The sequence below is a fragment of the Panicum virgatum genome, chromosome 2N (assembly GCF_016808335.1).
Source record: "Panicum virgatum strain AP13 chromosome 2N, P.virgatum_v5, whole genome shotgun sequence".
Taxonomy (NCBI): domain Eukaryota; kingdom Viridiplantae; phylum Streptophyta; class Magnoliopsida; order Poales; family Poaceae; genus Panicum; species Panicum virgatum.
The window spans coordinates 42,864,841-42,881,394 of record NC_053146.1 but is presented as its reverse complement, the minus strand read 5'-3'; the positions used below and the strand labels follow the sequence as shown (position 1 = coordinate 42,881,394).

The 16,554-nt window shown below is 45.9% G+C and overlaps 1 long non-coding RNA gene and 1 pseudogene across 1 annotated transcript; both read left to right on the top strand.

The window, feature by feature from the left end:
- The first annotated feature begins 1,814 nt into the window (after window positions 1-1,814).
- On the top strand, window positions 1,815-4,730 carry LOC120660563 (annotated as a pseudogene).
- Window positions 4,731-5,548: 818 nt separating this feature from the next.
- LOC120660567 lies at window positions 5,549-6,128 on the top strand. Its single transcript, XR_005669647.1, has 2 exons — window positions 5,549-5,653; window positions 5,737-6,128. It is a non-coding gene; the product is annotated as an uncharacterized LOC120660567 (long non-coding RNA).
- The last annotated feature ends 10,426 nt before the right edge of the window (window positions 6,129-16,554 follow it).

The following is a 16,554-nucleotide window of genomic DNA, read 5'->3' as shown; positions in this document are numbered from 1 at the left end:
CGCCAAGAGAGGCAGGTGCCCGGGTGCTGGAGGTTCTACATGGCCGACCACGGGCATTCTAGTGCCAAAGGACGTCTCCAAGCGCCTCTTCGCTGATCCGCTTCCGCCTAGGCCGCTAGAAGAGGGGGAAGAATATGTGTACTCACTGTATTCAAAGAGTGGCAACGTAGTTAGCCATAACTATGTAACCACACCCACACACACGACCACGACACCTTCACCTCCACAACATTTTCACGTTGTAGGCATCCGTACCCCAGGCGGTGGGTACGGTAAGGGGTTGATGCCCGGACTCTCTCCTAAGGATAAAGGAGAGGCCGAGTCCGTGGCATCCTCCCCTAAGGGTGTCAAACGCGTTAAGAGGCATATTCCCCCTCCTCCGATCACGCGCCCCGATGGGCAATATGAGAGCGAAGATGAGCAGGTCCTCAAAGGACCTAAGGTCGCTCAGCTCCTCCGCACAGTCATTAAATTGCGCGATGGCCACAAGGAGCTTAGCAATCGCGTGGCGGAGCTCACTCTAGAGCTCAAGTTCGTCAAGGACGACTACGATACGCTCCACCTCGGTCTAGGTGTTAAGATAGAACGCCTAGAGAAATGTGTCAAGAAGGGCAACCATTAGACTGCACATCACCCTTCACAGTTATCCTTGGGCACACCACATTTACCTTTCAGTTTTTATCTTTTATGTATTTCCCTTTGAAATGCAATGTGCCCCATTTTGATAATTCAATAAAGATCAACTCCCCGGTTTTCAAAATTGGAAGAGTTTTGTTTTTGTTTCCATATGTTTTTGAATAAGATCGCAGATAAAAGTCCAGTGTGGGGGAGCAGCACGTATCTAACTCAGCATACAACACCGAGACAGACCACGTGCAAAAAGGACAGGGCCAGCTGGGTCACTCCTGGGCCGGCTGACCCTAGGGTTCGGCCGAGCCCAAGGAGGGCCCATCTCGGCCCTACATTCTCCTGAACTTCGGTTTGCATCTCTCCCTCTGTTCCCCAATGTTCCAATGAAAATCCTGCACAAAAGCTCCATAAATAAAAATTAAAAAAGAACTATGCACTCCATGCACTTCATGATAAAATTTGTATACTTCTTATTCCTTGTTTTTATCTCATTCTTGTGAACCTATACATGATAGGGACCCCATACTATCTAGTAATTGACTCTTGAGATATGGTTAAAATAAATAGAAACTAGTTCTCCCTTGCAAAGTACTTGGAATTTCTTTTACACTATATGAAAATCTCAAATAGGTAACGTGGCATCGGTAACGAACTTATGTGGCCCGTTACCAAAAATATTAAAGGTAACGGATGTTAACGAAAAGGTCCGTTACCAATGAGTCTACGTCTGTTAACTATCGCCCGTTATCTTTAATATTTGTTGTAACGGACCACAGAATGTCTGTTACCCATCACAGCTTCCGGACCCGAATTTTGATTTCAATCCCGTTAATTTGCGTCTCACGTCCGCCCACACCACCCCGACCCCCCTTCTCGTGTCCGCCCACCCCCTACCTCTCCCTCCAGCAGACACGGATCTGGGGGTATTTAACTATTTGCTATCCTTACGGATTGCACCTGCTCGATTGCCATCATCCCAAATGAACCTAATTTTTTTGCCATCACTCTCTATCTGAAGCTAAATTTCTGCCAATTTTGCCGACATGGCTGGCCAGATCGAGCCATGTCACGTTGCCAGCGTGTAGGGCGCACGTGAAATGACCGTCGTGCCCCTGGCCCTTTCTTAACCCCGCGCCGACGCCGCACCCCCCCAGGCACCCTTCACGCAGCAGCAGCTGCACCAGGCCGCCGCCGCGGGGCACCACCTCCAGCTCTTCCACGAGCAGCAACACCACCACCACAAGCCCCCGCCGCCGCAGCAGCAGTCGGCCCCGGCGAGATGAGCTCCGCAGCACCACCAGCACCAGCCGCACCAGCAGCCGCACCACCACCCACACCACCTGGAATTCGATGTCGAGGCCGTGCCGGAGAGCTCCAGGGCGGGCACCGGAAGTGCGGCCTCCGGCGGCGCGGCCCCTCCGGGCGTCCCTTCGTTCCTGGCAGCCGCCATGAACTCCTCGCCCCCACTACACTAGCGGTTCTTGGCGGACCCAAATCCAAAAAAAAAAAAACAAGGCTGCATCTTGTTTGCTTGCTCTGCTTCGGATGCTCGTGAGGGAGCAGAGGACGCCAATAATAGTGGCATGATTGAGAAAGAGCTGCTCGACATCGACTACATACACAGCACGAGCAGCAACAAGAGGACGCCGGGGAAGGAGAAGGTGGCCACACCGGAGTCCCCGGCGCCGACTGCCGCGGCAGCGGCCGCTGCCGCGTTCGCGGGCGGCAGCAACTACAAGCTGTTCAGCGAACTGGAGGCCATTTACAAGCCGGGGAGGAGTGGCGTGCAGATGGGCTCCGGCTCCGGCCTCACCGGCGACGACAATGCCATCCTAGACCCGGCCATGGCCAACCTCCCGGGCGTGGTGGCCCCGGACGCGCCGCAGCTCAACACATCGGACACGTCAGCCGGGGAGGACGCGGCGGCGGTGGTGCAGCCCCCGCAGCCGCAGCCGCTCGCGGACCCGGTGCGGCGCAAGCGCAAGCGCCGGCAGTAGGAGCAACTGAGCGCATCGGCGTCCTTCTTTGAGCTGCTGGTGCAGCGGCTGATCGAGCACCAGGCGAGCGCGCACGCAGGACCGCGCCAGCGCCGCGGCGCGCGAGGCCGCCATCATCGCCTGCCTGGAGAAGATCTCGGGCGAGTCCATCGCCCTCCCGCCGCCCGCCGCGGCGTCTGGCGACGACACGAGTCAGGACGCCGGCAACGAGCTGGTGCCCTACGACGGCGGAGGCGGCGGTGGTGACACGGCGCCCGCCAGCACCTGAGCACATCACGGTGGCCCAAGCACGAGGTGGAGGCGGGTCGTGGCGTTCTCACGGGGTAGAGAAAGGGTCAGGGCACGAGGGACATTTCACGTGCGCACTACAAGCTAGCAAGAAGGTGACATGGCTCGATCTGGCCAGCCCATCGGCAAAATTGGTAAAAATTTAGCTTCGAATAGAGAGCGAGCGGTAGCAAAAAATTAAATTCGTTTGAGATGATGGCAATCGAGCAAGTACAATCTATAAGAATAACAAATAGTTAAATAATTAAGTATACTCGGATCTGAGGCCGCCTCTACCTCTGGCTCTGGCTCTGCCTCTACCTCCACCTCCACCCTCGTCAGTCACCTCCCTCCCCTCTACCTCCGCCGGCCTCCCGCTCCCCCCATCCCCTCCACCCCGCCGGATCTGGGGCCTGCCGGCGGATCTGGCGGCCGGCCTGGGGTAGCGAGCCGCCGCTGGATCTCGGGTCGACGCCTCGACGGTTCTTTCCAGCTGCACTGCGGCCAGCTCTCCGCTCCAAGGCAGGCAACGCAAGTGCTGGCCGTCGCCTGGCTGCCGGCTGCTCGGCTTTCTCAGGTGGTGAGTCCTCTGTGCCCCTCCCTGCGTATGTAATATGTTGGCGCAACCTCGCACTTGCATCTTGCGGGCCGGATTTGACTCAGCTGGAGATTCTGGACTTGCAGCTTCTGTTGATCTGGTCACTGGGGAATACTATTCTACTGTTACGTATGTGCATTTCCAGTTACCCGTACTGCAGTCTGCACAAGAACCGGTTCCTGTCTAGTATACCTCTAGTACACGCTCATGATTCTGACCAGTTCCCTTTGCGCTCTTCAAGTTGAAGCACTCTAGAAACCAAGGGACATCTATATATCTATATACTGGATGCGAAATCCCATCTTTTGTAGTTAAAGGCAAAAATGGGGAACTGAAATTAGCTTCCCACTGCAAACAAGCCCATGATTCTGCATCAGGTAATTACTCCTAAGCTGATAGGATCTGAGCATTATAGTATTCTTCTGCTTTTTTCTTGGGGGCATATGGACGTTGTGATATGATATCAGTATTCTGTACTGCGCCATTGGTTTTTGGTAGTCTGTTATCAGTTGCCTCGAAATTAATAAAAAAAATACCGGGCTTAATATGATGTTTATAGTTAGTTGCTTATTAATGTGATTATTCCAGTTTGCATCTAGGTTAGTGAGCAGCTGATGGTATCTCATATCTGTATCATTAATTGATTCAATGGGGTGTCAAAGACAGAACAACCTAGGGATTTATTACATGTGTATGCACTATCATAGTATATTTTAGATTGGATGTATCTGGTCATTTAGTTGCGCTTGTTGTCTCTTAACTGTATTATTTGGTCATTTTGAAATCCAAGCTAGTTGATTGCCCATATAGATATTGATGGATAAAACGTGGATCGATGATGATGTAGGTACAGAACATACCACTCTTCTCCTAGTACTATTTGATCACCAAATCAAGTCATTAATGATCATGAATTAGCTCATCATGCTTATGCCTTCTGTGACTTTCAGCATGCATCCTATATGGTTCAATTTATTTGCCCAGCATGACTATATCTACAAACCTGATTTATACCTATCTGTCCTTAGCATGTGCATGCATCTTCCATTCAACATTGAGCATGTATACATGCAGTAATAGCAAAGTCTTATTTAATGCATGCTTGACCTTGCAGATGCTCCAGTGTCACGCGTGCCCTCGTCGTCACGAGGAGGAGGTGCTGCAAATGCTTCAATGACCACCTGCTGGATCGAGCACTGATTGCTATATCCACAAGTTGAATGCGTCCCATGACGTCACCAGGCATGTCTTCGTTTCCTCTCTTTCTCCCATTCTACTGATGTATGTGATCCAATTGTGATTATTCTATTGCCACTGCATACAACATATTTATAGAAATACCTAATAGGACAATAAAGCTAGGAACCTCGGGTTACTTGTCGATGTATTGCTTGAGAGAGCATAATTGCGTAACTTCCATTTTCCTTCAAATGAAGTAAACGAAATCTTACTTCAATTCTATTGCTGGTGTGTGCAAAACATCAAACTAGTCAATTCTCAATTAAGACCATAATTCAGAAAGTTTGTTGCTTCCATTATTGACTGTATAGCTTCCTTTTTGTTGCTTCTGTGCTAGGGCAATGTGGATAATGCAAGAGCTGTCTTGTCTCTGTTCTTAGGGCTGGCCTTCTCTATGCTTGTTTATATATATATATGAATCATGTGTCCAATATTTCTTGCAATTTAGCTAGTAATTTTCTGCAGAAGTATTTTTTCTTCTAAGTCTATAGAATAAAGAAAACGAGACCTATTTCACCTCCCTCTTGTGTTTTTATCCATGAGAAAGGTCTAAGCTGATGATATTAAATTATTCATGCATCATCAATTACACCCGTCTTGAATCTTCTAAGTCTATAGACAAATTAGCTCATCAATCATGCACTCTTAGCGCATAAATCAAAGGTTTCAGTTTCATCAAATACTTGAATCTATGCGAGAGATAAAGCTGTTTTTACCAACTTAACTGTTGGACTATTACTGAACTTGTTTACTGTTAAGAGTATAGTTATGTTTTTTCCCTCATTAGTGTCCTAAAAGGCTAAAAAAATGAAGCAGGAGTCAAGCAAAATGGTATACTTCATGAGGCAGACGATTGGAAACTCCTCCGGAACAGTTGGTATTATTCATGCACTGGGGAATGCTGCTTCCAAAATCAATCTAGGTATTTCTTTTAAGTTTTCATCTACATGTTTTGGATAATCATCTAATATGAGATAGGTCATCTGATCAGCACTTCGTTTGCAGGTAAGGGGTCATATTTTGATAGATTTTATAAACAAACTACTGATATGGATCCATTCCATTTTAGTGGTTCATGTGTTACAATTCAAAGGCTTCCATGAAGATGGATTGCCTTTGTGTTAAACTAACATATTGGATACTTCATAATTTCAGCGTTCTTCATTTCTTGAGGAGGCTACTCATTTTATACAGACTGTATGTTATGGATTTAATGCATTTCTTTGTCTCACGCCATAAGGCTACTCATTTTATACAGACTTATGTAATGGATTATCAGTTGTAGAAATTTTGATGAGTATGGATGTAACTGTGTATGGATGTAATGTAATGGATATGTATGGATGTAACTGTGTATGGATGTAATTAAGGAATATAAGAAATTTTGATTTTTTTTATTTTTTTAATTCCAAATATGCAACGGGCATTACTATAATGCTCGTTACCTATGACTGTTATCGGTAACGGGCGTATTGGTGTTTGTTATTGATATTCTGTTATCGGTAACGGGCGCAATTGATGCTAGTTACTGATATTCTGTTATAGGTAACGGGCATTGACTTAATGTCCGTTACCAATGATTGTTATTGGTAATGAGCAAATGTCCGTTACCAATGATGAGTCATTAGTAACCCGATAACGGTAATGGGTGCTATGCCCGTTATCAAAAGGCCATTTGTGCTCGTTACAAATTTGTAGTTCTACGTAGTGTTATAAAAATAAATATATAATAGCATGGCTCCTTGTTTATTTATAAGATTCCTATTTAAGGCTGTATGTTGTTCAAAACTGAAAATCCTCTACATATGTAACTTGTTATCTCATTGAGCCTTGTCAAATTATTGTGATCCTATGTGAAATGCATTTTATACTCCCATGAGCAAGATCATATACACTCCACATATTTTGTCAACTTCCACACCGGGAGTTGTGCATGAATATTTCATCCATTCCATTTCGCAAAATAAAAACTTCATGTTATTTATGACTATTCTCTCCAAGTTTTCAGGACATGGGCTAAAGAAATAAAGGACATGCCCGAGAAAGCATGATGAAAGAAAAAAAAAAAGAGTTGGACACATGAAGGTCCAAAGTATTAAAAAAAGGGTCAGTTGGATCCATGCCACTCCAACTTCTTGAAATTGGATTTCATGTTGAAATCCATGCCATTGAGTGGCATGATTTTGAACATGAAACTCAATTTCACGGAGTTGTGGTGGCATGAATCGAATTTTCCCATAAAAAAAGAGAGAGAAAACTGGACACATGAAGGTCTAGTATTTCAAAAAAGAAAAGGGAAAATTCGATTCATGCCACCACAACTCCGTGAAATTGGGTGTCATGTTGAAAATCATGCCACTCAGTGGCATGATTTTCAACATGAGATCCAATTTCAAGAAATTGGAGTGGCATGGATCCAACTGACCCAAAAGAAAAATAGCTCATGTCTAAAGAAAGAAGAGAGAAATAGTTCATGAAAGGAGTTCACATAAAATTCCACACACATGCACATCTTGATCAAAGTTCATGACTTGTTTCTCCTAAGGATCCGGTCTTTAACTTAGTAACATATGAGGAACAGGTATGTCTTCAACTTTTTCCTTACCCTAAGCTCCACATAAGCCTTCCTAAACCTTCCTAAAGGTAGGTGAAAAAGAAAGCAGTAATTTGCCTTGGTGAGGAATCCAAACAGCAAAAAAAAGGAGAGATTTGAGAGAACAAACCAAGGAGCTAGGCTATCTTTTGATTTTGAAAATTAATAAAAACCAAGTTTCCAATCAAGGGAGATTAAGGAATCTGAAGTTTAAACCGTTCCAAGTTTCAATTATCAATGTAAGCATGGTAGACACTTAAAAGTTCACAAGTCTGGGAGAAACTTTGAATAAATTGTATGCAGGTTTCTTCAAGGGAGTTGCATCTGCCTTAGTCTTCGCATCTTTACTCGAGGACAAGCAAAGGCTAAGTGTGGGGGTGTTGTTGATGGTCTTTAAGTCGAAAATAAAACCGTCAACTCCTGCGTCTTTTCATAACATTCAATCACCGAACATAGCTATAGGGCTCATTTCTAACCATTTCCACGAGTTTTGGTGATTCTTGTATTGCAGGCACCCATACGTGAAATAAGGATAAAATGAGCAAAAGACACAACACAAGTGCACAGAATACCCAATCATGCATCACACTTACAAAGAGGGCCCACAAGACAGAACAAACCGACGAATGAAGCCCCGGGACTGACATATACTGAAGAGGACCCACCTACCAGTCACTCTACAAAAGACAGTGGCCAAAGGCGGTGCTGTGGGGCCAGCCGAACCCTTGGTTCGGCCGAACCTGGACGTGCATCCGTCCAGGTGCACTTTGGCGGGTGATTTGCTCTTATCCATCCAAAGGCAAAGCAAGTTTCCATACTAGATGATGGCGGGAACCGACCTTTCAAGCTATAAAAGGAGCCTCCACACGCCCTCTCAAGGCATTCAACTTTTTCCCATTCACATACATAAGGAGGAGAAGTAGTAGTAGGACTCCACTTGTATCATTAGAGTAGTGAGTGTGCGAGGTGGAGGATCGGAGAAGAGCCGGACGTGTCAGCCTCTCTTCGTCTTGTACTTCGACGGATACGAATCATTTGAGTAAGTATCCAGAGTTCATCTTCTGGTAAGTTTTTGGATCAGTATTCTTAAGTTATTCATTTGTTTATGGGTTCATCGTCCGTTCTCGTAGCGGATACTCTGGTAGAGGGCCCCTGATAAAGATGGGTAACCCTTTGCAACGCTAGAGTAGTATTCGAAGGCTTAAGCGTGGTGATTAGGTCCTATATTGCCTTTGTTTGCCTCGTGCTCCACAGTATTGCGGGATAGACTGCGGGTGGTGACAGCCCCGTCGGTCTGCTACGAAGCTGCTTCGTGGTTAGTGCACTCCCCCCCTGTCCGAGTACAGCGTAGATCTACAAGCCGGAGGTTCCTAATAGTACCTGGGTCAGACCGGTGCCCGAAGTAAACGAGTGACGAACCTAAGTTTACCTTACCTTGATCCTTATCCTTAGATAAATCACACTACCCGAAACTCTCCTACTTCTTGTTCTCGTGGGTTACACTAGCCAGAAGATCGTTACACCTCCGTTCCCTTTGAAATTACGATACCCTAAATACTCTCCGGGTGAAGTGCTACAACGGTACTTTCCGTGCGCTTGCAGATCTTATCTGTGATCGTTAAGAAATACCAATGTTAAGGACAAGAGTGAACCCCGTAGGATTACTCGAGATAGGCACGCAGCCTAAAAAACTACTCAGCTAATCAGAGTCCTACAAAGAAATGAGCTATCGAGTAGGTTGTCCTAATTAAGGACAAGAGTGAATACCGTAGGAAACCTAGATAGGCAAGCCGCCTAAAAAACTACTCGGCTCGTCAGAGTCCTACAAAGGAATTAGCTATCAAGTAGGTTGTTCTAATTAAGGACAAGAGTGAATCCCGTAGGATTACCCTAGATAGGCACACAACCTAAAAAACTACTTTAGCTCGTCAGAGTCCTACAAAGGAATGAGGTATCAAGTAGGTTGTCCTATTTAAGGATAAGAGTGAATCCCGTAGGATTACCCTAGATAGGCATGCAGCCTAAAAAACTACTCTGCTATTGTCCCGGATCTTTTTGGAAAGATAGGGAACTTGAGATACTTAGTGAGCAAGTATGGGCCATGTTAAGATTAGAATTATGGATGCAAAATCCAGGCATGAGTAGTCAATTTGTAATGGAAACCGACTTTATTACGAATAATTTTGTGAGTACTTGACTTAGAGGTAACAGACTATAACCTTGTGACTTCGACAAAACTAGACTCTTAACTAAGACCTGCCACTTGCCTAGAGTGATATGCACTTTAACAATGGTTATTTAACGTACTAAATATGACAATATCTAGCATGATTTCATCGGATACAATAGTTGATTAGACTCTCAGTGAGGCATTAGGCGTCAGAGGAGAGCCCAGGGCTTTGCGCAGGTCTTTGCACTCAAAGGTCGAGTGGGAGCCTTTCGGGTGCACCTGCACTTGCCATGTATCAATTTGGTGAATATTTCTTTGACAGAAGCTACCTTTTACGCGGCACTGATCACAGGACATGCCTTGAGAGTCAACGTTGTTGTAGCGGCACTTCCGGGAAGGTCCTGGACGATCTTCAGGGATGCGGCAGTTGGAAGTAGGGTTGTAAGCCTCTATTTCCTCCTGCTCCTGTCTTCTGGAGATGATCAAGCTGCGGGCGTCCCTCCCAATGTTAATAACATTATGGAGGTCGTTGTTGGAGTAGTCATAGTTGTCGCCTTGTTGCTCCTAACGGCGTTCGGCTACGCGCTGGTGTCGCAGGGCTCGCTTTTGGTTGCGAACTTGACGGCGCTCGTAGAGATCGTCCACCACAAACTCGTCTTCCAACTGGACGGTGACCGTCACAGTTGGTGGAGCTAAGAGTGGGTCTTGTTTGATGCTGGTCTTGACTTCTATGTTCGCCTTTGGGCTCGTCTCCATGTTGTCGGAGAGGTAGTAGTCAAGGTTGAGGCGTTCCATCGAATCATCATCTGATTCATGGAAGTCGGAGATCCGCACCATGAGGACTTCTCGACACAAGTCTTCGATGTCTTGGTTTTCTCCAACCTCCCGCGGGTCTAGTGGAGCACCTGTTTGGAATGGGAGCTCGACGGACTGAGGATCAGAGGTCCTGGCAGAGCGACTATCGAGCCCCGACTCTTCCCAACGCACCGTCCTGCCCTCCGGAGTTGGATATATTACCAAGTTTGGAAGGGAGTCCTGATCGGATTTGGTTTTCTTGCTCGAGTCGACTTGGCTTGGGCATCTTTACTGAATTGGATTAGGTCATTGAGTTCGTCTTCCCAATCAGAATAGGAATCAGACTCGCTTAACCCGTGGATTTTGGAGTATGTGTGCTTTGGACATGGGACAAGGGGTATGCCCATATCCACCCGTAGAGCGTTCTCGTTCATCCAGTGAAGGTAGGATTGGTGTGAATCCTTCAGGTACCTCGATCCAGTGTTTGTCAAAAATCGACTGGCTGGTCTCTTGTAGGTCCTTAGTTGTGGCTACCCGATCTGTCCCAGAGATAGGGTCACCCATCCGATCGAGTCGGGGGTTGTTCTTCTCGGGTATTGGGTGGCCGTCCGAGTGTAGTTTGGATTTTTCTTATTGCTTCTTGAGCTTAGCTTCTTGCCAGAGGACGTCAGCCATGTGAGGTGGATGGCATATTGCCTCCATGAACAAGCCGACGTCATCTGACCAATCTTCGAGATTGTCTAAGGGTTCGAGCTTGTCTAGACTTTCCATGAACTCATCGAAATCCTGATCAAATAGGGGATTATATAAGTCAGTGGGTTCTGGGGTCCCGTTGCATTTGAATTTTGATTAGCAAGCCTGGGTGATCCCTGAGGTAGTCTGTCCCATCCGATCAAGTCGGGGGTCTGCCTTCTCGAGTTTCCTGCGGAGCTTTGCTGTCAAGTCCTGTTTCTTGGAATCTCCATGTTGGAGAGTATCTTCAGCCATGCTGATGCAGTCCATTAGCATGGAATCCATTCGATCGATCCCAGAGAACATATCGCCCATCCGAGCGCGTCGTGGGTTCGGGTCCTTGGGTTTTGATGTGTCTTGGATTGGCCAAGAGCGGATTCCGCAAGCTTGATACATCCTTTAATGGATCATGAAACCTGATTTACTCCGTCGAGTAGTTCGGAGTTACTGACCCTAGGGTGCTTTAGTGACTTGTGGTAAGCCACATATTTTCTGAGGGTTTCAGAAAATTGAAAATTTTTGGAGTCAGGGATAACGCCAGGCTCGTCTGACTCACCTTGGTGAGTTGGAGCCGGAACGTTTCCAGCACTTCCCGAATTGAGGTTGGATGGAACCCGAGTTGATGTCTTCTTGCGGAGTTCGGCAAGTTGATCATCGTTGGTCGTCCTCGGCTCCTGGGGGCGATCAGGTGGCTAGTGTAGCCACCCGATTCATTGGTCGTGCAGGCCCAGGAGCCGAAAATGATGGTTATTCTCTCAGGCATGTTGTTGTTGTTGGAATCGGCCATCGAATTCGCTGGTGAACTCGCCGAATCCCCTACTTGGCGCGCCAGCTATCGGTGTTTAGCTGCCAAGCCTGCTCAAGGATACCCCTAGTAGTAGGATTGTAGGCAAGGGATCGACTAGTTCTGGAACCGATGGTGCAAAAAACACAAAGATTTAGACAGATTCGATCCACAAGATGTGTAATACCCTACGTCCTGTGTGGTTGTTTGTATTGCCTTAGATGATGTATGCGGTTGTATGTTTTGGAGGGTCCCTGTCCGCTCTTATATAGTTTGGGAGGACATGTTTACATGGAAAGTCCTAGCCGAGTACTGATAGAATCCTACTTCAACTGGGTCAAATAGTTTCCTTGTACTCCGACTAGTTCTATGCCTAATCATGTAGCTACAATCACTACTAGAAATAACCTTTGTACATACATTTTAATTTTGTGATAGCTACACTTTATTTCATCGCTAGTGGAGTGTAGATACGTTTTAGCAATTCGTATCTGGAGCGTCTCCGCATGGACTGTGTCAAGATTTGTAGGGATGATTTTTTAAATGTATCTAGAAAATATGAGACGCTTTGTTGAAACACATGCTGGATCAATAATTGTAAGAAGAAGAAAAAATAGGGTTTGAGGATTCGAACCAGGGTCTCCCAATTCGCTAGTGGAGTGTAGATACATTTTAGCAATTCGTATCTGGAGCCTCTGGCATGGACTGTGCCAAGATTTGTAGGGATGATTTTTAAAATGTATCTAGAAAATATGAGACGCTTTGTTGAAACACATGCAGAATCAATAATTGTAAGAAGAAAAAAAGGGGGGGGGGGGGTTTAGCAATTCGTATCTGGAGCGTCTGGCATGGACTGTGCCAAGATTTGTAGGGATGATTTTTAAAATGTATCTAGAAAATATGAGACGCTTTGTTGAAACACATGCAGAATCAATAATTGTAAGAAGAAAAAAAGGGGGGGGGGGTTGAGGATTCGAACCAGGGTCTCCAATTAACATCAAAGCCAGCTAGCTAACCAGCGCGCACCAACCAATTCGGTACTAGTATCACTTTTAATTGTTTTATCTTTTATCATCTACTTCTTGATCGAGGCCATGTACTTGATTTCAACGCCTCCTCAGTTTCAAAAATAAGAACTCCTCCCTGCTGCCACAGTGTGTGGTCCTGATCTTTATTTTGCACCGATGCTGCCAACGCATTGAGGATGGGAGTGGACCTTCGCACTCACTAGAGGTGCAGCATCAGTCACGAGTCACGAAATAGATTTGACAAAGGAGGAAGCATAGATTTTCTTGTTACTGTGATGGACCATATATTTATAAAATATATAAAGGAAGACATGGTCGATTGTGCTTCTTAGTTGGTATGCTAAGAGCTTTTTCATATCTGGAGGTTGCATGTTTGAAGGACAGTCTGATTGTTTTTATTACATTTTTAAAAAAAAAGCCACTCTAATTTATTTCTTGAGACACATTAAAAATTGTACTTATAACACTTCTACCTGTAAGCCGATATGTGCATCAGTAGCAAGTTTTTTATGCGCTTTCTTAAGACTTGTCAACACTATCTAGTAACGTATCTAAATACTAAGATTACTAGTGTTTTATTAAACCGTGTCAATACCGGTTTAAAAATGTATCTAAGTTGTAAGTTTTGAAACGCTTATTGAAACGTATCAACAACCATATCTAATAATGGAACCACACAAAATGTTGACACACTTTTAATAGCATAACAATGCAAGTGTAGCTACCACCTAATTTTGTTGTAGTGATAAGATAAGGTACATGCCATGCACTCTCTCTTATTGTAGAATATTCTATGCCTGTGAGCATTCCCGCTAGCCCAGGTCTCACAGGAGAAGAGTGGGCCGCCGCCGGGTAGGAGCCGGGCTCCGCCCGCCGCGCTGCCGAGAGCCACAAGCATAGGCTTGAAGAGAGAGAGAGAGGAGGGAGAGAAGAAATAGAGAGATGAGAGAGAAGAGAGGAAAATGGGATGACATGTGGGTCCTACTACCACGTGTTATCCACGTCAGCGAAACCATCTTTCAAAACAGTCGAATGGTCAAATACGAAAGGTTTTGATAGTACGATGGTCAAGGATGCTCGATTTTGAAGTTGCATGGCCAAAATAGTGGCGGAGCCGTATGGCGAGCCATGGCGGCCGCCATACCTGGCCGGCGACGACCCCCCCTCCCCCGGCGGCCAGAGGCACCTGCACTGCTGGTCTACTGCGTAGGGATGTAAATGGTACGGATATTTTTCGACTGTATTCGAATTTGATCCGGTCTGGAAGGGTTTTTATCCGTATGTATCCGATTCTGAGTATTCAATATCTGTAACCGATTCGTATCTGAATACTCAAAAGTTACATTTTTATGATGTCGACATCCATTGCAATCATATCCGGCAAAAACTAGCACTATCTGTATTCGACTCCGTATTCGTATAAAAATATAAAAATAAATATAATATTAGTAATATCCGTCCATATCTAATCCGTTTACATCCCTACTACTGCGCCATGGAGGATGAAACCTGTTTGTCCGTCTAGACTATGGAGGAAGAAGAAGCTAGATAACGATTCATTTTTTGGGCGTTTAAGTAGTTGGGCCGGCTTCAGCCTTCAGCCCATCACAAGCCTGAAGACCAACCGTCACACTGCAGACTATCGGAGGTGGCCGACGGCGCACCCCTTGTCTTCTTTTCGGATTTTTTTATTTTTATATTTTAAAAAATATAAATTTCAAAAATATATGGCGGTTTCGAAAAATTTCAAAACTATACCCCTGTCGCCCCCTACCTGGGCGACAGGGGGCCTGTCGCCTCCTGGATGGGCGACAGGACCTAAATGTAAAAAAAAAATTATATTTAGATCCTGGCACCCGGGACGCATTAAACAGCGAAATTGTAAAATCAATATAAAATCGTAGAAACATCTTAAAAATACAAACTCAACTGTTCTGGATTCTATGAAACAAGATCTACAACTTTTGTTATATAAAGTTTTTCATTTGATCAATGTATCTTGCTCTATTTTAAATACTAGTTTAATACACTTTTATTTAAATCTCAAGATCCATCCTTTGGATGCAGGTCACCTTTGGCTAGAGTGTTTCATATGGTGAGTATAGACTTGTACAAAATTGGTAGATCCAGAAAACATTTCTAGAATAAGTTTTTAAATTAAATCTTGCAATATGTCTAGTTTAAATGGATTATTTATCCATGCTGCTATACTGAGTTTTAGAAGCCATAACTTTTACAGTACCATTATTTTATTTCCTAAGAGTTATAAAAAAAGTTTGGTAAATTTTAGATAAGCACAACTAGACCAAATGAATTATGCATTAGTTAGTAGATGTATTTAACTTAGCTTGCTTCAGGTTTGCAGCTATGTTGAGGCCGTGCGTCCTTGGGTCGACCGGCTGGCGAAGCGGGTCACTTTGGAGGATGCTCAAGCGGTGGTACTTGTCACTGCAATTTCCAGCAACTCACCCGGCGTAGGAAAGCGCGCTCACCTTCTTCCTCCGAGATAACTGGAACATCTTCGCATGGAAGTCCTCTGACATGCCAGGAGTCCTGAGGGAGGAGGCTGAGCACTTCTTAGATCTCAACAAGAAGGTGCGACCCGTCAAGCAACGGCTTCGCCGCTTCGCGCAGGATCGAAAGGAGGCAATTAGAGTAGAAGTAATTGGCTCCTTGCCGCTGGTTTTATCCGAGAAACCACGCACCCAGATTGGCTGACAAACCCAGTCCTTGTAAAAAAAAATGGTGAATGGAGAATGTGTGTTGACTATACTGATCTCAACAAACACTGCCCTAAGGACTCCTTTCCTCTACCTCACATCGATCAGGTTGTTGACTCGACGGCCGGATGTGTCCTTCTATCTTTTCTTGATTTCTACTCAAGGTACCATCAAATCGCCCTAAAGGAGTCGGATCAGGAGAAGACGTCCTTCATCACCCCCTTTGGGGCTTACTGCTACAACACCATGACATTCGGTCTCAAGAATACAGGTGCCACCTACCAAAAGGCCATCCAGAAATGCCTCCAGGGGCAGATCGGGCGGAACGCCGAGGCCTATGTCGATGACGTCGTCGTCAAGACAAAATGTAGTGATCAGTTCATTACAGATATCTCGGAAACATTTGAAAATCTCTAGAAATTCAAATGAAAGCTTAACCCGACCAAGTGTGTGTTTGGTGTCCCGTCCGGAAAACTACTCGGTTTCATAGTCAGTAGCCGGGGCATCGAAGCCAACCCCATAAAGGTCAATGCCATCAGGTACATGAAGCCTCCCAGAAGCAAAAAAGGATCTGATGAAGCTAACCGGGTGCATGGCAGCCTTGAGCAGGTTCCTAAGCCGGCTCGGTGACACGGGCCTACCCTTCTTCAAACTTCTCAAAAAATACGATAAGTTCGAGTGGAACGAGGATCCAGTGCATTCCAGTGGCGCACCCCTCGGTCTTTTCCGCCTCCCGCTCGTCGGCTCGTTGCCAGTCTAGTCACCTCGGTTCCTCTCCTTGCCCAGACGGCCAAAGCCCACTCGCCCTTCGCCTCCGGTCGTCGGCTCGTTGCCAGTCTAGTCGCCTCGGTTCCTCTCCTCGCCCAGACGGCCATAGCCCACTCGCCCTCCTTCTGGTCGCCTGCACGAACGGAGGCTCGGAGAGCAGAGCTGAGCAGGGCCAGTGGCCAGCGCTGCAGCGCGTGATGGAGCCTGATGGAGGGCCAGCTTGCCGCACTTAG